General features: G+C 37.3%; 1 long non-coding RNA gene across 4 annotated transcripts in view; it reads left to right on the forward strand.

Annotated features, from left to right (window-relative positions):
* LOC122201145 overlaps nt 1-21,983 on the forward strand; it is a 111,776-nt gene extending 89,793 nt beyond the window's left edge. For 3 of the 4 annotated variants that reach the window (XR_006194104.1, XR_006194103.1, XR_006194105.1), the window contains 2 exons: nt 16,693-16,825; nt 21,894-21,983. This is a non-coding gene — a long non-coding RNA (uncharacterized LOC122201145). Of the gene's footprint in view, nt 1-16,692; nt 16,826-18,977; nt 19,043-21,893 lie in introns of those variants that run through there. The other variant, XR_006194106.1, reaches the window with a different exon arrangement.
* The last annotated feature ends 1,622 nt before the right edge of the window (nt 21,984-23,605 follow it).

Genomic DNA, 23,605 nt, shown 5'->3' on the forward strand with positions numbered 1-23,605 from the left:
CTCGGTTTTTGACTGGAGTAATCTGTGATGGTTTTGGTGGCTTCTGAGGTTGCAGTGAATGGAAGGCATAAACAAATCTGAGAATTGTTTCAATGAAAGGACATATTATGTCTCCCCTTTCTCTGCCCTCTGTCTCTAAGACAGATAGACAACGTACTCAGATATAAACATAAATACCCAAACATACAATATGTGCACACACACATACAATCTTTACCCCTTTGAATTGTTCAGTGGATTTAAGTGACAGGGTAAGACGTAATCTTGATATAACTGCCACAGTAAGTTAATTGCTAGACCATAATTGTACCAAAACATTCAGGTAATAGCATTAGAGATATTATTTTCCTTCAGGCAGGCACTTCTGGCATCCACAGGGTCATAGAATCAATAGAGAAGAAGGGATGAACCCTGGATGCCTTGCAGACAGAATCAAAAGGTAACCTTTTCCATGGGATTGCCAGCCAGTCAAGGTCTGGCTTTTCAAATTACCTGGCAAGGTCTTCTGTTGTCATCTTATATCTACAAGCCCTAAGTGTAGTCTCCTCCAACCCGTATTCCAGTTGGAAAAAATAGTTTTAAAAAATATCGTTTTGAATAGGTTATTACCTGGCATCTTTCAGAATAATAAAATAAAGAACAATTTCAGAGCTGTCCTTGAGTGCATTTGACTGCAGCATCTTCATGCACAGTGAGGCTCACTGAGCATCAGTTTGCTACACTTCACTGTACTAGAGGTAGTTCTCAATGCAGTCATCCATTTCAATTATCTTATGCCAAGAAAATGAGTATTTTTTAAACTCTAGTGGCACAATTTCCTCCCTTACGTATTCTGTCTTAAAAGAAAATATCACTTCCAAACAAAAAGCAAATACTTAAATCTCTCCCTCACTCCTGTCCATCCCTATCTTTAAAAGATTAGATATCAGAGCAAAATAATTTGTAGTAACTGTGTAAATTTTTAAGATGTAGCCTGGCTGAGCTACTTCTGTTCGATACATAAAATTTTTCTTAATAAACTGCTTGAAACAAAATAGGAATTTCACAGGTGGTAAGTCTATTTTTCTCTCTTCAGATATAACTGCTGATTTCAAACATGTGCATTTGGGACCCATGGACAATAAAATTACTGTTTTGCAGATGCATAATAAATAAATGTTAAAGGTTAAAAGTATATGCAAAGCACACACAAAAGCAAGTGCTAACCAGGTTTTAGAATTCGGAAGTGTCATAGCATTTGCTGCAGTGGAAAGGGCCTAGATATTTTGAGGTTTTATTCTGTGGACACTCATTTCCATCTGTAAGGGACTCCCTTCCTTTCTTCTCTCCTTCATCTGTCCCTTCCTTTCTTTGTAACTTGAACATGTGTGCTGCCCTAATAGTTACTGTCCCAGGTGCTAGGACACAAACTCCTTCTATTAGTCTGAGAGGTGTTAAAACAGGTTGTTTTAACAGAAATTTATTTTCTCAACATGCTGGAGGTTAGAAATTGGAGATCAAAGTGTTGGCTGGTTTGGCTTGTGCTTGGGCCTTTCTCCTTGGCTTGCAGACAGCTGTCTTCTTGCTGTGTCCTCTCATGGTCTTTCCTCTGTGGACATTCATCTCTGGTGTCTCTTCCTCTGTTGATAAGCATACCAATCATATTGGATTAGAGCCCCAACATTATAACCTCATTTAACCTTAATTCCCTCTTACAGTCTCTATCGCCATATGCAGTCACATCCTAAGGTTAGGACTTCAACATATGAATATGGGAGGTACATGCTTCAGTACATGTAACACCCTAATACGAGGTCCCTGCTTTGGAGAGGCTTATGGAATAATAGAAGGAGATAGAGAAGGGAACAAAAGTATGAATCACTTGACCAAGGATAAGTCATCTTACCTCTCACCTTCTCAGCATTTTTCCTGTAAGTGATGGACTGGGTGAATAATATCTAAAGTTCCTAGGTCTGATGATCTGTGATTCCTAGTCTGTGACTAAAATGGTGCCCAATACACAGTGTGAAGTAAATATGGAGAATGGGAAAAGACTGGGCAGGGGAGATAGCAGCAACTGAATGGTTTCTACTCCCTCTCCAGGAGCTACTGGGATGACTGTGATCATTCCCCTTCAGTTTTCTAAGAATGGTTCCCAGTCTCCCACGTATTTCAGGCTGTTGGTGATTTTTATTAATCAATCACCTACCAACTTTATATTCTGAAGGAATGAAGTAACATTTAACAAATTCTAAATAGAACAAAACAAACCCCAAACTCTCTCCTGGGAGCTGAGTAGACATTTTGTTGCCTGAATTTAAGGACTGAGTCCCTGAAAGAATGCCCATGCACCACCAATCAATAAAGTCACTTCTCCCCTACTATAATATCAAATGCATGCAATGGAAACCCTTAGTGTTGCATATTCTGTGATATATATATATATATATATATATATATATATATATATATATATGTCACATTTTCATAAATCGTGATTCCTTTCTGAAAATGAATTTTCCTTTTTCTTTTTACCTTTTATCCAGTGTGAAGTAATTTAAAAAACCCATTAACACATATTGCCATGTTAATTGGATGATATTCTTCAAGGTCAAGAAACTATCAATAGATATTGAATAGTGACTATAAATAAACTCATCACAGTAATTAGATTTGTCAATTAAAATTGGGAACAGCTAGCTCTTTATGACTGGATTAAAGGTGGATCACTTTGGGAAAATAATTTTACTCAACATAATAGATAAAGATTGGATGATGATCTCATATGCAAGTTTGACCCCATGAGTGAAATAAGCTTTTGATTTTTTTTTTCATATCAACAGATTCAGAAACTCTCGCAAGTGTGGATGCTGCTGAATTTTCTCTAAAAATATTTTAAAAAATTGAAATAAGTGAAAACTCCAACATAATATTTACAAGACACTGAAATAGCAAGATCTAACATTTGTTAAGAACTTGGTCTGTGCTAGCTTGTGTACTAAAAGTTTAACGCATTATCTTTTTTATTCCTTGTAAAAACCACATGGGATATATAATTATCTTTTTTTTGCAGGTAAAACTTTTCCAAGGTCATTCATACAACTAATAAGTGCCAGAGCTGGATTAAAATTTAGGTCCATCTGACTCCAAGCCCAACAGTCTTGTCATCTCTCTGCATGTCCATGACTAGATAAATACTTTAATTAGTTTCAATTTGTTCATTATTCTCTCCAAGTGAGAAGGTTTTTGGTGAAGAAAAATATAACCCTTGTTGTTTTAGTTTTAGCAAATTTGGCAAGGTTATTCTGAAAACCAGATTGCATAATTTATTGCATAGTTCTTCCTTTTTTAATTTGGATATTTTACAGTGTATAGAAATTTGTGACTACCATTTGCATTCAATTTTGTTGGTGACACAGGGCTATATATTTTCCCACATGTTCTTTCTTTATAAGGGGGTCTAAATTGCATAGCAACTTTAGCATCACTGGTCTGTGGACGTCAAGTGTTTTTATGTATGGAAGAGAGGTGTGACTGTTAATGTTTGATGCTGCCAAACTGATATATTCACTCGGCAAATGATCACTAAGTGCCAATCATGTGCCAAGACCTGGTCTAGGTGCTGGCAATATAGCAGTGTGAGCAAAAGAAAAAAATTCCCAAATTCAAAGAATTTGTTCTGGGGGTAGAAAGGCAGAACCAGTGTGTGATCTCAGAGCTGTCTGACCCCAAAGTGCATACTTTACCAGTAAGCTATTCTGCCTTTATATCCACTGAATCACTTTTTTTTTTTAACATAAAACAAATACATTTGGTGTGTCTGTGTGGGGTGTAAAAGTTTGGGGGAGGATATAGAATGTATGGGTGATGGCTGGGAAGCAGTCTACTAAGCTACATCTGTCTTAGTTTATCAAAGTGTGACACTAACTACTGACATGTGAAAGCATGATGCAGTAAGGCATGGTTCATACTTTCTGATTGTTGCAGAAAAATGTCTAGAGTTTTTGGTGTGCCAGATCCCCATAGGGAGTGGCCCCCAAGAACATCTGTGACAAGTGAGGGATTATTATATAGAGTAGTTGTCAATGCTGATAATCAACTTGAACACCAAGTTCTTATTTATTATTTTAATAAATATTGTTATTGAGTAATCCTTCTGTTTTAGGTTCCAGATAGTGGAGATAAGCAAAGATTTGGGGAAATGACAGAATGGAGCATATATGGCAATTATCAAGTATTTTGACATGGATATAATATTGACTGGAAGTGTAACCAAAAATAAGGCTGAAGAGAATAGAGTGTGTGCTGTACTAAATGGTGTTTGATCTTATGGCAGGGAATATGATCATTCATGCTTCTCATACTGGGAAACAGACATCACTGGGAATATATTGTTGATGCTAAGTGGTACAGAGGCTGATATATAAAACTGTTCTTTCTGTAATACCAATTTTTTTCTTGATTACCCCAAGGAAAAAAATTAAAAATATTAAACATGGATACATTAGAAAGACACATGCAAAGTCTATATGCATTTTAACTTTTATATCTATTTTTGAAGTATGCTACACATAGAGAAAAGTGAACATATATGTGTAGAGATGGTAAATTTTCACTGATAACAGCCAATATCCCATCAAGAATCAGAACATTACAAGCACCCTGAACCCCTATGTGTACTTTCTTGGTGTCTACCTCCTTTGACCAAGAGTAAGCATGCTCTCCTGACTTCTAAAAACACAAACTTGTTTTACCTGTTTTGAATGTTAGAGTCATGGAACCATACAGTGTGTGTGTTCTTTTGTGTGTGTCTGGCTTCTTTCACTCATCGTTACGGGAGAGTCATCAACATTTTCTGTATAGTTGGAGACTATTCATTCTCTTGTCTGTATAGTGGTCACTGTGTGAATATACCACATTTTGTTTATACAGTCTGCTCTTGATGGGCATTTGAGTAGTTTACAGTTTTTGATTAATACAGATAGATGTGATATGACATACAATTCTGTCTTTTCAGGGACATGTGTGTGCATTGCAAAGAGCCAAGTTGCCAGGTGATACATTTGTACATGTTTGGCTTTAAAAGATAGTTTTCCAAAGTGGTTGTGCAATTTATACTCACACTAGCAGGATTTAGAGTTCTGGTTGTTCTAAATTCCTTGATAAAATTTTCCATCATTTTAATTTTAGTCATTCTAATAGGTATGCAGTAATACTTGATTGTGATTTTTAATTTGCATTTCCCTAATGAAAATTTTCATATTTTTTGTCATTTAGATATTCTCTTTGGTTAAGTGTTCATTCTTGTCCACTTTTTAGTTGGATCTTTTCTGTTTTTATTTTTTTTTCTCAGTGATTCTTAGAGGTTCATTATGTATGCTGATATTAGCCCTTTGCCAAATATCTAAATTAATAGTATCTTCTCTCAGACTATGTGTTGACATATATATATATATATATATATATATATATATATATATATATATATATTTAGCTAATACATAAGACTTCAATAAAATACTGCTCACAAGAAGTCATTTTGGGTTATGCCCCAATCAAAGGATGAAACTTTTCTCGTGTATTTGCTCCATTACCACTTCTGGGTCCAAGTACCATATATTCCAGCCTGTCCTGGCTTCCTTTCAATCCAGAAAGATTTGGGAAGCAATGGACAAGGCTAGATTAATAATGCTTGCTAGTATACTTCACAGTCTCAGGAATATAGAGTTATATTAGATTTTGGAATCTATAGAGTTAGAATGTAGTATATATATATATATATATATATATATATATATATATATATTATGTATATATATACATATACATTTATTATGTATATATATACACATGTATTATGTATATATGTGTGTGTGTGTGTGTGTGTGTGTGTATATATATATATATATATATATATATATATGTAGTTTTTAGAAAATGGTGCATTTTTTGTTAGTAGACCTGTGGTATGTTTTAAATCCTAGAATGACCATCACTATTGTTCTATTGAAGCCCAGTCATAAAGGTCATTGATACCTTGGCCCATATCTTTTGTTTGTACACAGTGTAAGTACCTTTTTCTTTCTGTCACTCCTCCTCACTCTTTATTTAAATATACGCATCAGTTAGGAATGCATTCTGCTGTGAATAACAATTTAAACCCATGATGGTTTATTGGTTTCATGAAACAAATTCAGGGGTGAAAGTCCAGAGCTGGAGTAGCAGTTCAGGATGGTTACAAGGGACCTGGTTGCTTTCCATTTTTGCACTTTCCTCTCTTTTAGCATGTAGGTCTTTGTCCTTATGCTTCCTGACTCAGGGTCACAGGATGGCTGCTGAACCTACAGGGAGGGAATATGTTATTCAGGCAGGAAGAAGGCAGAGAGCAAAAGAACTAGTAGGCTAGTTCCTAGTAGGCTTTATGTTCATATTGGAAAATTCTGGGGACTTCTGTCCATTTCTTATGGCCTGAACTCTGACGTATGGCTGCACCTGGCTCCAGAGCAAGCTAAAAAGTGGGGTATTTTTGCTTTGTAGCTCAGAGAGCAAGGAGAGCGAGGACAGAGGACTGTGAAAGGGATATAGTCCCAAGACCAGGTCAGAGAACCTTCACCTCCCTTCTTTCTTATCTTCTTTTAACTATTGGTTATTGTTATAAGAGTATTGGAGGCTTATTAAAGAATACTTGAGAAATATTTAACATCCTAAACAATCACTATAGACATCTCAGCTTTCATTTCCTAGTCACTTCAGAAAACAAGACTGGGGTCTCAGTGTGCTCATTGGGGTGTCACTGCTCACAGGCGGTCTCAGTGGACAGAGGTAGGTGATACACACACACATTCCATCTGTATTTATGTCTGCATGTTTATTATGAAATAAGTGAGCTCACATTGATATATTTAATTCCAACCCCACATCATTCCAGCTGTATCTTTTTTTTCCATCTATTTGTCAGCCCTTTTCCACCCTGAGTAACCTCACTCCCTTTATCCTCTACTTATTTGCTTATTTCATCAATCTGTCTGCAACCAATCTCCTAGCTTACCACTTTCCTCTTCCATCCCTCTGGATGTCTTCCTAGCTTTATTCGGCCTTTAACATCATGTGCCAGACTTCTCCCTCACATGGACATGACCTTCTCCTGCTTGAGCTCAGACAACTATGCTAGGCTGCTCATCTGTTCTCGCTCTCTTCCTGCTTCCCAGAGGAAGCTGAATGCTGCAGCTTCTCACTGGTTCAGCGGACCATCTGCACCTACATTGATGGGCCCCGTCAGTTATTTTTGGACTGAATTTTGCAGGAAAAGAAAGGAAGGAGAGAAGGATATGAAAGAAAGTTATTTGCATTTTTATTGTATGCTGTTTTCTGATGTTAGAAATTTTACATTTCCTTTAAGTTTACTTGGTTAATCTTTTTTGGATGATTTAACGTATTATTTTAAGGTTCAAATATGATGCCTACAGAGATACTGAAAAAAATATTGTTTTCCTTTTAGTTATGGAATTAATTGGACATTGATTTTGTCATTTAATGTCTAAAAGGGGCAGATCTAAGCTAATTTTTTCCATGTTATTGCAATATCACATTCCTTTTGTTTGCTTGTGGCTCCTCTTATCCCATTTCTGTTCCCTTTTACTTGTATTTCCTTTTCCTCTTTGCATCTCTTTCTATAGTCCCTCAAATCCTGCCACCAGAGATCACAACCCCTGCCAACTCTGGCCTAGAATGCCCTTTGCTCTCCCCTCTGCCATCCTCTGAATACTCTCTCTTACGCCTTGAATAATTGTCAACTAGCTTTTAGGCAATCAGGCTGAGTTATTCACAGTAATGAATGCCAAATAAATCACAGATATGTAAGGCTCTTCCTAGGAGAGGTTAGGGAAAGAGAACCCTCTGAGTCTCTAAGATCTTCCAGTCCTAGCTTTCAGTCTGCAGTCGAAGTCAGCAGAATTATTTTTTCTTATTCTTCTCTGGGAGGTGACTATCTTACCTTAAGCAATGTGACTTTCTACTCCAATAGATTTCTACTCTTGGAATGCACTGGTCCAAAAAGGCTTCCCCTAACATCTAGGTCAAATATTTTATCTGTTGGAGAAGATGAGTTTAGAGGTTCCAGAAACAGGGGCGCCTGGGTGGCTCATTCCGTTAAGCGTCTGACTTGGGCTCAGGTCATGATCTCACAGTTTCTGGGTTCGAGACCCACATCGGGCTCTGTGCTTACAGCTCAGAGCCTGGAGCCTGCTTCAGATTTTGTGACTCCCTCTCTTTCTTCCCCTCCCCTTGCACTCTGCCTCTTTCTCCCTCGAAAGTAAATAAACATTAAAAAAAAATTTAGAGGTTCCAGAGACATCCCAGGACGGCTCCCTCAGTCCTTTTGCTTTGAGTCCGCTCCCCCAGATAAACAGAAACATGCTTCGCTTACGTGTTGGGAACAGTCATGGATGTGAAGCACTTTGCGTTTATGTCTCAGTAAGATACCATGGACATGCCAGTTACTCATTTTATTACTCTAGGTTTTATGTTACAATATTACTTACATTTTCTAGTAGATTTCCAGTCTTTGAAGTTCTAGGGCATAGTTCTCAGACCACAACTTAAAATACGTAGGGATTAAGGGACTAAAGAGATAAAGATGAAGTTTAATGAAAATGAGTTGGAAGGGCTAAAGGACAGTGAATAGGTTTCCTCTCCTCTTGATTCCCAAGCAGATGCATGTGTGAGGAACTCTGTTTTAGAAGGTTGTGTATGTCCTGAGTAAAGTCAGAGAAAGTGCTAAAATGATGTGGTTATAATTAGGAAGTGGTTGGGGTTGGGGAGGGATAGAGAGTATATAATATGTTTGTGAGCTGAGTGATTTTTGAAACCACCTTCAAGGTGAAAGTAATAAGCCAACCCTATGTCAGTCTTTCTGGAACTTATAGTCAACTCTTGATTATGTGAGAGAGCAGTGGAGTGGATAATTAGCAAAGAATAGATAGTTCTCTATGCTTTTCTGTTAATGTGGGCAAGAGGATGATTGGTTCAGGTTGTTTAATAGAGGGGAGAGAGAATCTTTTTTTTCTCCTCAACCGTCAACACTTCTTTCCTTCTCATTTTATTAAACTATAACTTTATTTCTCATTTCACAGAAGTAATCAGGAGAGAAATTCTTTATTGTCCTATCATCACATCATTCAACACCCTACATGTGTACACAGAAACTCCACCTTTCATCTTGCACTATGGATGAAATGTATCTAGTTGTGGCAGCCCCCTCTATCTCCCTGCCACCCCTACAACTTATTCATAAGACCCTATCCTCTCTGGCCTAGTCAAGGGTGTTGTTCTAACAAATCTTTTCCTTATCATTTCTTGCTTTTTACCAGAGTATTCCAATGAATAAACATATGAGCTTTCTCCTATCTTTAAAAAAATAACAATAATAATGAAACCCCCAAATTCCCTTCTCTCCATTTATTGATTCTTTTGCGTAAAACTACAAGAAAAGGCTGTTGTATACATACTGTATACTTTTTGGCCCACGATGATGACCTTGAAACCACTCTCATAAAGTACATCTGAGTACATAAAACCACATCTTTTATGTGGCTAAATGGGATGGTCAATTATCACCTTGTCTTACTCAGCCTCTCAGTATCATTTTACAGAGTTAAACACTTCCTCACTCCTAAAATACTGTAACTGATTTCTAGGATGCCCCTTTATCCTGGTTTCCTACATCACTAGAGATAACCTTCTTAGTCTCTTCTTCCGGCCTTTAAAATTTGGAGTGCAATTTCTCATTGTTGTTTTCATTCTTGTGGCTTTAAATACTATCTCTGTGCCAAGGACTTCTTTACCCACATATAAACAGCTTGGTTTTATTTATTTATTCAACTTTCTCAAGGCCCCTGATCATACTGGATTTTTAGTAATTCTTCCCTGGCCAGCCTTCATAGAAGAGTGAGTCTCCCCAGTCACTTCCTATAGTCTCTGATCTTCCTTTTACTCCTCTGCCTTAAGCAATATCTGACATACTGTATATTTACTTGCTAAAGTTTAAATAAGAATGTAAACTTACTGAGCCAGCATCTTTAATTTATTGTCTACTGACTCCTAGCACCTAGAACAACACCTGTCACCTAATAGGTACTAAGTAAATATTTACTGAATGGATGGATGACTGGATGGTAACAGAAACAAACATACTTCTTATTTTGATTAAAATTGTAAGGGCTGGAGTTGTAACATGTTTGTGTAGCAGTATGAGAAGGCGGGAGAAGGACATGTTGTGAGAAGAGAATGGAGGCCAGAGTCCACATGTCAGCTGGTTAGCACCAAACCAAACTCTTGGGAAGGGAATTCTAGCTCTGTCTGAGTGGTGATGAAATGATTCATGCAGCATTAAGATGGGTGATAGACTTTGTTAGGCATCAGGGTAACCCATTAGGATATCCTCATGTGGGGGTGGATAACATGAGATGTGCTAGGTAGAAGAAACAATTTCTAGGACTGACTGGCCCCATGAATTCTTCAAGTCTATTTGTCACAAACTGTAACTTCTTCAATAATACATATTTTTTAAAAAGATGAGGGACTAATGTTCTTTTCTTAAAAAGTGTTTCTGGCTTACAAAGAGAGGCAGCAGAAAAAATAACAACACATTATGTATATGAAAATCAGCAGCTGCAATGCGATGAAAATAAGGCAATGGGATTTTTAAATTAAAAATATTCTAATTTCAAACCTCCTGTCTCTTACTATTAAAAAATTCTCTAAGGCAACAAGATATAGCTATAAAAGCTCAAAATCTGTTTTAATCTTAGCTCTACTGCAAAACTAATGGAATAGCAGAATGGGGAATTACTTATGTTCTCATTACTTTAGTTGTTTTTTTTGTTGTTTTTTTTTTTTGTTTGTTTTGTTTTGTTTTTTGTTTTTTGTACATTGAGGATGCTGGACTGGAGTAGAGTTAGCAAATATATTTCATCTCCTGTTCCAACTGTGATCTGTTGGTAAAGGCAGCCTGGAGCGCTGTGTGGATAAGCTTTGGAGACCACACCTAGCCTCTGCGAAAGAGAAAGTTGAAATTGATTGGTGCTGTCTGCCCTGGGTTTAGAAAAGATGAATGGCAGAAAGTATGCACTGTATCTTTGCTATCCTGCACTATACAGTGTATGAGATATTTTCAGTTCTAAAATTCAGTGATTGGGAATGCCTAGTATGTTATGTGCAGTCTTTGCAATAAAGGCGATGATAAGATTTTATATGTAAGATAATAAAATACTATTTTTAGTGTATGTTTTTGGAGAATCTGAATATGTTTCATAACCATTTCTCCTAGGGATTTATATATTAGTCATAATATTTTTACATTGTGTGCTAAGTGCGACATGATAAGTCTATATAAGCCGCATATTGAAATAGTATTATTTTGCCATGGAAAACTCAAGTTAGCTTAATGAATATAATTTTTTTATAGATTGCCATTTAATTTCAAAATAATTTTGCAGTTTTTCCCACTGGTTTTTCCCACTGGTAGGTTCATAAAAACCTACAGGAAGTACTGTTTTACCATCCAGGAAATGAAGCATTTCAGCTACAATCTTTCAAACTACTATAGAAACTTCTAGAAATCAGTGATGCTGTCTATGTTAAAAGAAATATAAGGATGAGATATAAGGAAAACTAGAGATATTTAGAGATAATTCAATTTTCAACACGGGGCCTTCTTCAGTTTGTATTTCTTAGAGCAATCCTTCTCTGCCCTCCACCCCCAACATGCCATGTAAAAGAAATTGGAAATTTTGGGTCAAGCATATGGGTGTGATATAATTTAATCTCTTTTTCAAATAAAGTACTGGAATAACTGGATGAAAAATACCATTATGTTTTGAATGTTTTTGGTGCTAGCAAATGTAAATGATCAGAAGAAAGAAGTATCAGTTTATAAGTGTGTGTTCTTCATGTAACTATTAAGTGTGTTTTAATTCATTCTTCAAAACCGGCACTGAATTTGGCACTTAAGTTCTTACAATTTTTGAATAGAAATAATTTAAATAGGACTTTGAATAAATGTAGTCTGAAATACATTATTCTATGTATAATCCTGGAGTTATCTGTGATGTTTGAGTGGCCTGGACTTATTTTCTTTAATTTATTTTTATTTTTTTCTTTTTTACATTTATTTATTTTTGATAGAGAGAGACAGAGCACAAGTGGGGGAGGGGCAGAGAGGGAAGGACACAGAATCAGAAACAGACCAGGTTCCAAGCTGTCAGCACAGAGCCTGACGCGGGGCTCGAACTCACAAACCCTGAGATCATGACCTGAGCCAAAGTCGGATGCTTAACTGACTGAGCCACCCAGGTGCCCCTTTTCTTTAATTTCTAAACTTGATATATAATGAAGGGATTTTTTTTTTTTTTTTTTTTTTTTTTTTTTTTTTTACTGAAAAAGGACAGGGGCGCCTCAGTGGCCTAAGTGTCCAACTTTTGATTTTGGCTCAGGTCATGATCTCATGGTTCATGGGTTCGAGCCTCATGTGGGACTTTGCACTGACAGTGTGGAGCCTGCTTGGGATTTTCTGTCTCCCTCTTTCTCTGTTCCTCGGCCCTTGCATGCTCTGTCTCTCTCTCTCTCTCAAAATAAATAAAGGAGCTGAAAAAGGATGTTTAGAAATCATCTAATTCAATTTTCTCATTTTCTTTTCCTCTTCTTTCTTTTTCTTTATGTTCGATGTGATTTCTATATTCATCTTGATCATTTGTTTTTCTTTTGTTTTCCCATTATCTCATCTTGCTCTAATTATTTTAGAATAAATACAATGAAACAAGCCAGAGCCCACTTTCTAGATGAAGCTTAGTGTCAGCCAAACACCTGGTTCAAAGTGAAATGTCTGTTAAATTAACCGAACAGTGGTTTGCTTTCACACCCTGGCCAAATTGTTTGATTTTAGTCTGGACTGAGTTTATGGTTTTCCACTTAGACTAACCGATTTAGTCCTTTTAGTAAGCTGATTTGATCAACTGAGTTTATTTTGCTCACATCACTGTAATTTCCAACTAATTGCCTCAAGGTGTCTATGGTCTGCAAGTAGCTCAAGGGCTTGAGGGTGTTTTGTTGTTGTATTTCTTACAAAATATTTATTTTTGAGAGAGAGAGAGAGAGCACACGTGCTAGTGGCAGAAAGAGGGGGGGAACATAGAATCTGAAGCAGACTCCAGGCTCAGAATTGTCATCACAGAGCCCCGTGTGGGGTGCAAACCCATAAACCGTGAGATCATAACCTGAGGTGAAGTTGGACGCTTAACTGACTGAGCCACCCAGGCGCCCCGTGTTGTTGTTCTTTTTTTACAAAGCTGTCATCTCCTGCTGGACAGGTCCCCACCATGTTCATCTCTGTTTCAGCATCTTTGACAGTGCTTTCTACCCACTAGGCTCTCAGTATTTGGTTTATTTTAATCTCTGCATATTCTCTTATGATGTTTATTTGAGATATAGGTTAAGAGGTCTTAGCATGAATTAGGACCTCACTCATGTGGTTCTGCTATGAATTCTCTGGAGTCATAGTTGAATCACTTGGATATTCTCCTTAGCTCTTTCAGAGTGTTCCCAGATTTTGACCATCTTTGAAGATTTCATGTTAATGGAGACTCCCATCTTGTATCTGAGATTCTTTCAACAGTTGCAAATACCCCTTTCTTGTCACTGTTTATTTTTTAGATTTATTGAAACTCCAAAATTGTTTTTTCACGGAGTATTATCGATATGCTCATAGATGAAAATTTCTGAATAAAGTGTACCTTAGGGAAATATAGGTAATTAAACCCGAAATATTTTGTCCATGATAAGCCAGTACAGAGGGAAGAAGAGAATGCTGGTATTTAAGAACACTGAAGGAAATGCAGAAGTGGGAATCTTGTAGGGAATGTCAAAAATGGATGTTGACAAGCCTCTGCCTTTTACATATGCGGAAATTAAATCAAAGAAAGATTAAATATTTTGTTCAGGATGCACACTGTTTGTGACTGAAGGATCCTCAGGCTCCTATTCCAGTGCTCTTTTGATGCTGCTGTTCTGGGAGGTAATTTCTAAGTTCCTTAGGAATGTTCACAGCTCTCCGTCTCTATTCCTGCCCTTTCTTCTGTCTAGAGTAAATCAAATTGCCGGGTGACCCTAAATCTTTTATGAAATTATTAAAAGAGAAACAGTGGAAGATCGTGCTGAGCTGGGGATAGTTAAATGTGGGAGACTGGGTAAGAGTGAGTAGTGAGTGGTTAAACCTGAAAAACGTCATAGGTCATGTTTATCTGATATTTTCAAAGTTGTTAAAAAAAAAAAAAAACTCACCAAGTTGCATGGGCTTTTACAGCAAAGCCTAACCTTCCCATAACCATCAACACTCTCCAGCAATGATTTTCTTCCTTATTCTGTTATATAGGAGTGCATTCCAATTTAGGGCACTTTAACTGTCAGAAATATCAGAAAGGGCTTTTGCACTTTAAGCAATCTTCCCGAACCCCTCTCCAGTAGACACACAGTGAGAGCAATTTCGAAGCAATCCTTGTTGTGCCTTCCCATTGCCCTTTCACCCCAGATGTAGCTTTCAGCTAATTAGCTCTTCCTGACATCGAGATGAGAGTTATAAGGTGCTCTACCTAGAGAGGTAAATTGGGGAGGTCACACAACTCTAGCCTTGGTGGGATTTATTTGTGAAAGCCATATTTTGTTTGCTTCTTGACACCTAACTTTTCAGTTGCCCAAGTGCTCACCATTTCAAGGTTCCAATGAACTGAATGAAACTTAACCATTTTAACTTCAGGTCGGCGTCTTTACTCTGCGTTTGCCTCTTATCCTTAGGTATTATCGGTCCCAATTGTAATGAAATCCATTTTTATTTTGCTTTTTAAAACTTTGAAGAAATATTGAGTGTCAGGAAAGAATCACTACACTTACTTTATAGGCACGTTACTTAAAGATTAAAAGGCAAAGAAAGAACCAGGACTCTCAATATTTTCAGCATATAGTATGCGTTGGGTGGCATCAAATCAGAGGACCACGCTCTGCTAGACTTTCAGAGAGGAATGAAGCCAATTAATGTACAATCACCAGCAGCAGTGCTTTATTTGAAGGGTCTTTTACAATGAAACTTTTTAACAGGGTAATTGTAGACATCTGCTTCGTGTACCTTAGCAGCAACATAGCCAGTATTTGCGAAGATCTTCTGAGCATTTACAGCTTTACACAAAAGGACATATCGGCAATTCTGTTTTCTGTATAATCGGCAGACTATGCAAAATACTGAGCTAGAATTCAGCATTGTTGTAGAAATGCTCAACGTCACCAGAGCGATTGACTCGTTCCACCTGGCTTTCAGACATTTGGAGAAGCAAAACATATGTACCTTAATTGCAAAATGTGGGCTTAATGAACATGCAGGCGTTATGTTATACCAAATGCAACAATCGACATGATGGCAAGCTGCTTAAGAACATGTCACAATGTTTGGTTTTTAAGAGGTTTGCCTTTGGCAATGTTTCAGAGAAGAATGTGTTCCTTACATTTGCAGTCCTGTGAGCCAATAATAAAATGTTCAGCATATGAAACTGGTATTTATTTTAAATTGCTATGTCAATATTTTTGTTTAAAAGCAGGTTTGATTCCCTGTGTGGACTTTGTTGAAGCCTTCTATCACTGCTTTTTATTTGAGTTTGATTTAGCTTCTTTTCCCCCTGATTTTGTGTTTTGCAGAATGGCTTGCATGAAAGCCTTCTGATTGGGTTGAGGGGGGATAAAGTTGCTATGTGAATTTCAAAGCCCAGAAAATGTAAAAAAGAGCAACACTTGCTGAAGGCATCAGAGAAGTGAATGCAATCAAGCAGTGTTGGTTCTGTGACCTTGAAGCTTCCCAGAATAGCTACCACATTTGGAATAATGGGAGCCCCGGATTCAAATGCCTCGGGATGACCTCATCACTAGCAGTCCCCTTCTTCCTACTGTGATGTCTCTAGGCTTTATGTCAATGTTTGGTCCGTTAGCAGGAATCCAGAAAATCAGGCTTTTGTTTTCAAAAATACAAAATAAAGGCAGCCATTATGGAATATTTCATAACTGATTTAATCCTAATGTGATGTCAAATCAAATTTCCCCCGCAGTTGAGTGCATGCTTTATCTACCATGAATACCATTGCTCTGTGGATGCTGGGTGCTCTTCCAATAAATTGTTGGGCAGTTCTGTTCATGAGCTCTCACAATTCTCCATACCAGGCACATTTCTGTGGGGTAATTAAAACAGTCTTTTTATAACAGCAGTATGAAACGGTATGCATCATCTATACACACTGAGTTGAAAAAATATTGTATTCATAAATTAAATTGGACATTTTGAAAGGTTAACGCAAAAAGCTACTTTGCTCTTGGTAATCAATAAGGAAAAAAGGATTTCAGGTAATTAAAATCTGTGAAGTGAACATTTCTCATTTGGAACCTATTAAAAAGAATATAAGCAGACAGAGGCAAGAGATAAATATGGAAAACAAGTGCTTCAAAATTTTTGTTAAATGTTGGCAAGGGAATATAATAACATATATTCAGAGGTCTGAAATAGTATAACATGTTATTACAGATAGTATAACGAAGTATACAGTCTATGTATAAGTTATGTATATACACTATTGAAGCATTAGGTTGTGATTTTACAATATGTTCTTTGTATATTTTGGGCTCCAGTTTAGCTACTGTGTATGTCTTCCTTACTCAAAGTGTGACTCAGTATGAACCATGGATGCTGGTGAAAAATGCAGAATTCCAGACTCATCTCTGACCTACTGAATCAGAATCTACAATTTAATGAGATCCTCAGGTAATTTATGTGCACTTTACAGTTTGAGAACGTGGCTTTGGGTGATTGTCTCATAGTAAGGTGGGTTGCCTCTTAAAAACCTGTGTTCATTTTTTAGATGCAAATTAGTAGTGTTTTTGTTGGCTAAATACAAGCGTGACTGACTCTACAGAGGTTCTTCTAGACCACCAGACTTCCTGCATTGTAGCAACGAAGAAAAATACTCTCTGAGAGTAGAGCCAGACTCCAACACGACTTGCTTCTGAGCCCTTATTGACACATTTTTCTTTTTGTTCAGTGGCGGTGCTCTTTCCTGTTTCTTTACCATTTGCCTATCAAAATTTAATGTCTGGTTCTAGGTTATAGTTGCCTTTATCTAGACTTCAGGAATTGCCTCAGTGGAATTTTTTTTGTACCTTTGTTGGAATATTCTCAGTTCTTTAGAATTTTTCTAGAATTCTGACCGTGGTTATAGATGCTAGACTTTGAAACATTTGAATACTTGCCTTCTGTGGTGGTTAATTTTATGTGTCATCTTGACTGGGCTAAAGATTGCCCAGATAGCTGGTAAAATATTATTTCTGAGGGTGTCTGTGAGGGTGTTCGTGGAAGAGATTAGCATTTGAACCAGTACACTGAGTAAAGCAGTTTGCTCTCCCTAGTGTGGGTAGGTATTTATTATCTAATCCATTGAGGGCCTAAATAGAACAAAAAGGCAGAGGAAAAGTGGATTCACTTTCTCTCTTTGAGCTGAGACATCCATCTTCTCCTGCCCTTGGATATTGGACATCAGCTCCTGGTTCTTGGGCTTTGAGACTCAGACTATGAGCTCCCCCACCCTCCCTCCAAGGTGGGTCAGTCCTTAGATTGATTGCCTGCCTATGATTCCTGCTTCCCTCATTTAACCTTCTGGTCTCAGGCATACAGCGTCTGCTAGATACACTATGCTAGATTATAAAATTCATTTTGCTTTCTCTTCAGTTTTCAAATAGCTCTTAGAACATTGAAGTAGCATATGCTTCATTTTAGTTTTGACATAGAGTTGCAAAGATGTATCGTTTTTATGATGGCAGACTTTTTTTTTTTTTTTGCTAAGGATTAAAATATATGGCTATGGCTTATGGATAATAAATATTTATCTATTTATCTATATATAATTTTTTCCAGTGAAGAATAAGGCCCTGTCCTGTTGCTATGTGGTATAAGGATAATTTATAAAAGACATGGTCTAGGGCACCTTGTGCACGTTAACTGTAATACAGGTAAGCCAGTATATAAGTGCTGGAAGTGACAAAAAGGTCATCAGGTACTCAGAGTAGGAAGAAATCGCTGCCTGATGTTCAGGAAAAAGCTCAGAGAGGAGGCAGCGTTAAGAATAGAACCAAAATGGGATAGAGAAATGGTATTCCCAGACCAGGGCATAACAAGGACACAGATGCTAAAAGAGATTTATAGAGGATGGACCCAGAACCATAATGGACATTTAGGTAAGCTGAACATATGTGAAGGCAAACGGTGGGAGACAGAGGGATCTGAACACAATGTGCCAAGCATGTGAACTGGACCTCTGGAAGGAACATAATTGTTTGTGACAAAAAAGGGAGGAAAATAATGCTGTAGGGAGAAAAGACACAAAGTACAGCAACTTTGTGCCTGAATACCTGGCTACGAAAGGCTGGCCATGGAAGGGTCATGCTTAGCAATGAAGAAATGTATATGAAGTCTTTCCTTGTCAGTCTAAACAAGATTTCTCATCCAGAGGGAAAAATGATATATTAGAAATGAATGGCACCATCAAGTGATGGGGTAGCCACATTTGGAATAATGGAAGACCTGGATAGACAGAATAATACATGGGTCGTATGTTTGGCCAAATGGATTTAATAGATTGAGAATCCAGCAAACCCATTTATCAAACTTTGCAGCTCAGGACGATGACTTGAGTAAAGTGGTTCTCATGTATTGGAAAAAAACAGGTGAGTTAGGGGTAAATGGAGAATAGTGTAGTGGAAAAAGCCTTGTAATACAAAGACTACAGTACAAATTCTGCCTTAATTCACTGTGTGACTTTTGGCAAGTCACTTAAACTCCCTGGGCTTCAGTGTCCTCATGTGTAAAATGAGGACAGTCTCTATTCTTGACCAATGTGGAGACTTTTTGCCTAATTTTCTAGTTCTTTTGAAGATCACAGTGAAACAACAAATTCCATTGGGAGACTATGCCGCTCAGTATGATGAGGTGGGCAATTTGTACTTATTTTCTGAATATCAAGATAATAAACATTTTGTCGGATCTACTTTCCAGATTATTGATTCACATGGGACCATTGTGGGACACTAGGGGCATAGTGGTAGAAGTGAGGTGCTTGAGAAGTACCAGTGGACCCAAGACCCATATTCACTGCCTTACTGAACACTGGACCTGCTGGAGGAATGAGAGGAGGGCGGGAGTTAGAAGCTATTACTTGGGGACATCCTAAGGTCGCTCTCTAGAATAGGGTGTGATATTGGGCCTTCAACAAAAATATCCACTCTTAGCTTACAGTAAGTTCTTGCAACAATTTGTGATTGAGACTTTTGCTCCCAAGTGTGATATAGTCAGTTTATGCACTGCAGGGAATATTTGCCAGTCAGGTAATATATCTCATTGTAATATTAAAAAAAAAAAAACAAAACTCTGGTGGCTGTAGTCCCTGCTCATTATAGTTTTCTGCACAGTCTACTCTAGAAAGAAAACTGCAAAAATAGAAAAAGGTGTATTTTCAGAAAAGTATTCACAATTAATGCCAAGTGAGTCAAATTCCTAAGTGTTTAAATGTCAAGGGAAAGACAATGCTAACTTGACCTCCTTCAATTTTCATATGGAGGCTTGTGAAGTTTGGGTAGGATAAAGAGAAAAGCACCTTTTATTCCCAAAAGCTTTTTAAACCTGCCTTTAGTAGGCACTGTGTGTCTTCTTTTTGTAATCTCGGGTTTTATAGTCTCCTTTATCAATTGTGAGAGGTGTGGAAGGGCTAGTTTATATCTTTCAGAAGGGACACCTGGGTCAACAGGTTGAAAGAACTTTGAAAGTTATTTGTATCTTTGCCAGTCCCTGCATTGTGTGAGAATCACTGTAGCTAGTGTGTAAACTACCTTTGAATAAGAGACAGAAAATGGAATTTATCAGGGGACAATGCCTTTTGTTTAGAAGGAGCAACAAAAGATGAATAAAAGACCACAGCCAGTCTTCTGTGTTTAGTGTCCCATTTTTCCAGATAAAAAAGGGGATAATATTCAATCTTGATTGTGCACAGAGGCCTTTGGTACTTTAAGGAGATGGAGGAAGAAGGGAAATGAAAAAGAAATAAAGCGACCAATATGTTCTTGAACTGTGACTTCTGGCAGCTGCATTTAAAAAACAACCATTACATTTTGTGGGTATATCTGTGAGGCTTATCCATTATGTGTGCAAACACAATCTGATTAGTATTTGTTATAAGCTCGTCTTGTCTGCTTTTATTACAGACATCACCTTCAGATGTGGGGCCACTGCAGCTATTAAATCAGGAATATTTAGCTATTATTTGTAATAAATGTCAGCAGGGCTGAACTGAAGCCAGCAGGAAATGTTCAGGGCAGAAAACACACTGACATTCATTCATGCAAATTTGTACCACTGGTAGAATTAATCATAAAGAGGGAGGGTAGAGCATACAATGCATTTATATTACTGGTTTGGCCAATTCTCCTTCTTCCTGAATATGAGAGTTATAATGAACAGAAAGCAATCTGCTGACAAATAGTCCTATGTGAAGTGCAGGCAGTGAGATTAACTTTCCAAAGCGGACATGTCTGGCTTTATAGTGGACCACCCCTCCTTCCCTCCACACCACCCCAGCCCTCTGAGGCAGCTTTGTGGTGTCCTTTTTTCTCTTTAAAAGACTTCTAGATTTAGCATGCACATAACTATTACCTCTTGAAATCACAGGGATGCTCTAAAGAACATTCTGTGCATAGTGCTGAGTATTGGGCCAGCCTTACCCTGTTACAAAGCACCCAGGGTGCTTATGTCACACTGGGAAGGTATAGTGATAGGAACTGGGTTGTTGACTATGAAGAAAATGTGGTTTGCCAAAAGGAAGAGAATTTAAATTTTTTTGAAAAGCTGCATCTGTGCAAAGTGAATTGCAATAACCCATATAACGGATTAATGCAGTGTCCTCCGAGAAGATTGCAGTCACCATCAGCAACACAGCCACAGCTTGCCCTGAACATCGACTATCATTTAATTTGTAGGAGTGAGTAAAGTTAATACCAGAAAAGAGTTAGTGCATTTATTTTTAAAAAAAGGTGAGAAAAATACAAGCCAAAAGCATACTTTAAAACGTTTCTCATTTTCTCACAGCCTGAAATTATTATTCACCGGGAAACAAAAACTTCTTGAAAGAGCTGACATAAAAATTATAGGTGACTTCAAAGATACTAATTATTCTTAGTTGTTTTAGTCCTATGATTGGAACAGAAAATACAGAGAACATGAGATAAAACTATGCTTGACAAAGTAAACACAAAAATTCTTTTAAAAATTATATACTAATATTGGTCAAAATTAAGGAAAAGTCTTCTAAAATGTTTCATGTATCATAGAAGTCAGTTCAAAGTAGTGCTTTGCTAAAACGTCATTTTCTCCCTACTACATTGTATCGTGCCCATATTTACAGAATGCATATTGTAAACTGAATACTTCTCTCCCTAATTTTAATCCCTGATGTGATTATATTGCTTGAATTTTTTTTTTTTGTCTTAGTATAGGTTTTAGAAGAGAACTCGTACAAAATGAAATGGAAAGGGACATTACTGTTGATTAAGTGAAGGTCATAATAGGTATAGTAACTGAATTGAATGACTTATACTATAATTAGTGACATCGGTAGTGACATCAAGGTGAGGGATGGAATGTGTTTTCACCTGTGGGATTTCTGCAGTACCAATGGAGAAAACCAGAAAAGCTGATGTGGCGTTGTGACTTCATGACTTTTCAAAGCTGAGCTATTCTTTTTAATAATGCCCTTATGGTACAATTATTGATTCAATGTCTTATTCTCCAGAGGAATTTTAGGAATTATGGGAACATATTTATTAAAAATAAATGGAGAAGAGATGTATAAATCACTGGCAACAGCTGACATCTACCTACAGGGAAGGTCAGTATAAGCTGGTATTTATATTACAGATACACAGACTATTAGACCTTATATAGTTTCTAAAGCTGAGTCAAAATTTTGGCTTTGGGCTTCCTGGTGGCCAAAGAGAAAGAGCAATGTAAGCCTTAACATAATTAAAATTGTTAAAAAGAAGAAAAAGTATTAGAAATATGAGGCAGGCAGACTCTATGGTGGCTCCCAAATTTTTGTCTTCTGGTATTAAAATCCTATGTAAACCCTTCCCTTTGAGTTTGGGGAAGATCCATGACTTCTAACTAGTAGAGTATGGCAAAGGTAACAGGACATGCATGAATACATGTGAGTGATTATATTACATAAGGTTTTACCACCCATCTTGCTACGATTTTCAAATTCTCCCTTGCTGTCTGTAAAGAAGCAAGATGGCATATTATGAGCCACCATATGGAAAAACCCAATGGCACAGGGAAGGTAATCTCCAGCAAACAGCCAGCAAGGAACAAAAGCCCTGATTCTGGCAGCACAAGGAACTGAATGCTGCCAGTAATCACATGAGTGGATCATTTCCCATTTGAGCCTCAGATGAGACTACAGTCTTTGCTCACACCTATATTGAAACCTTATATGACTCTGAAACACAAAGCCCAACTAAGTCATTCTTGAGCTCCTGACCCACTGAAATTGTGAGGTAGTGTGTCTTGTTTGTGCAGCAATATATAACTTATGCATAAATATGAGGAGAAATCTTCAGTTCCTTTGCTGTTTGGGTCCTAAAACTATCTTTATGTTTAATTTATCTTTGGGACCCAAGGATTTTTTTCCTTTTCCCCCATCACATTGCCTGCATACTTCTTCCTCTTAGAAATTGGTTCCCTTTTCTCTCTAAAGACATAACTTCCGATTCCATCCTTTCTCCCTTTTCCATCTTGAGACAGTTTTTTCTACACCCCTAAATAAATGAATGTCCAGGGGCACCTGGGTGGCTCAGTTGGTAGAGCATGCTACTCTTGATCTCGGGATTGTGAGTTTGAGCCCCACATTGGGTGTAGAGATTACTTAAAAATAAAACGTTTTAAAAATCTATCTTAGAGAGATATCTAGAGAGACTACTTACTGCTTTCTTTTCCTCTGTAAAATATCTTGATGCCACTTTGAAAGATAAACATAGAACAACTTTCATAATAAAAGTATTACAAAGACTTTTGTAAAGGTGATAAAAATAATAGGTGTCAGGCTCTGTTCTAAGTGCATACATGTTAATTCATTTTACATTAATAAAAACCATTTTAAAATGGAAAACTTGAAACTCAGGATAAAGAATTTTCTTAAGGTCACGCATTTGTTAAGTTTAAACTGGAATCTGATTCCAAACAATTTGGTTTCAGAATGTGTGTTTTAACTAGTGTGCTATCCTCCCTCTTAAAGTATCATAGTAGGGAAGACAGCTGTTAGAGGGTGTGTGATTGGATATAAAGCTGAGTCTAAGTTTCCTGGTGGTACTTTCAAAAGATGAAATATGCTAAGTCATTTAATTTTCATTGTGTAAGAATACATTTGTGAAATGGGCAATGAATCAACCTCCATAAAATAAAAGGAGATTCTAAGAGTTGTTTTGGCTTCCCTTTTGGGCATGTGGC

Source organism: Panthera leo, chromosome A1, assembly GCF_018350215.1.
Source record: "Panthera leo isolate Ple1 chromosome A1, P.leo_Ple1_pat1.1, whole genome shotgun sequence".
Taxonomy (NCBI): Eukaryota; Metazoa; Chordata; class Mammalia; order Carnivora; family Felidae; genus Panthera; species Panthera leo.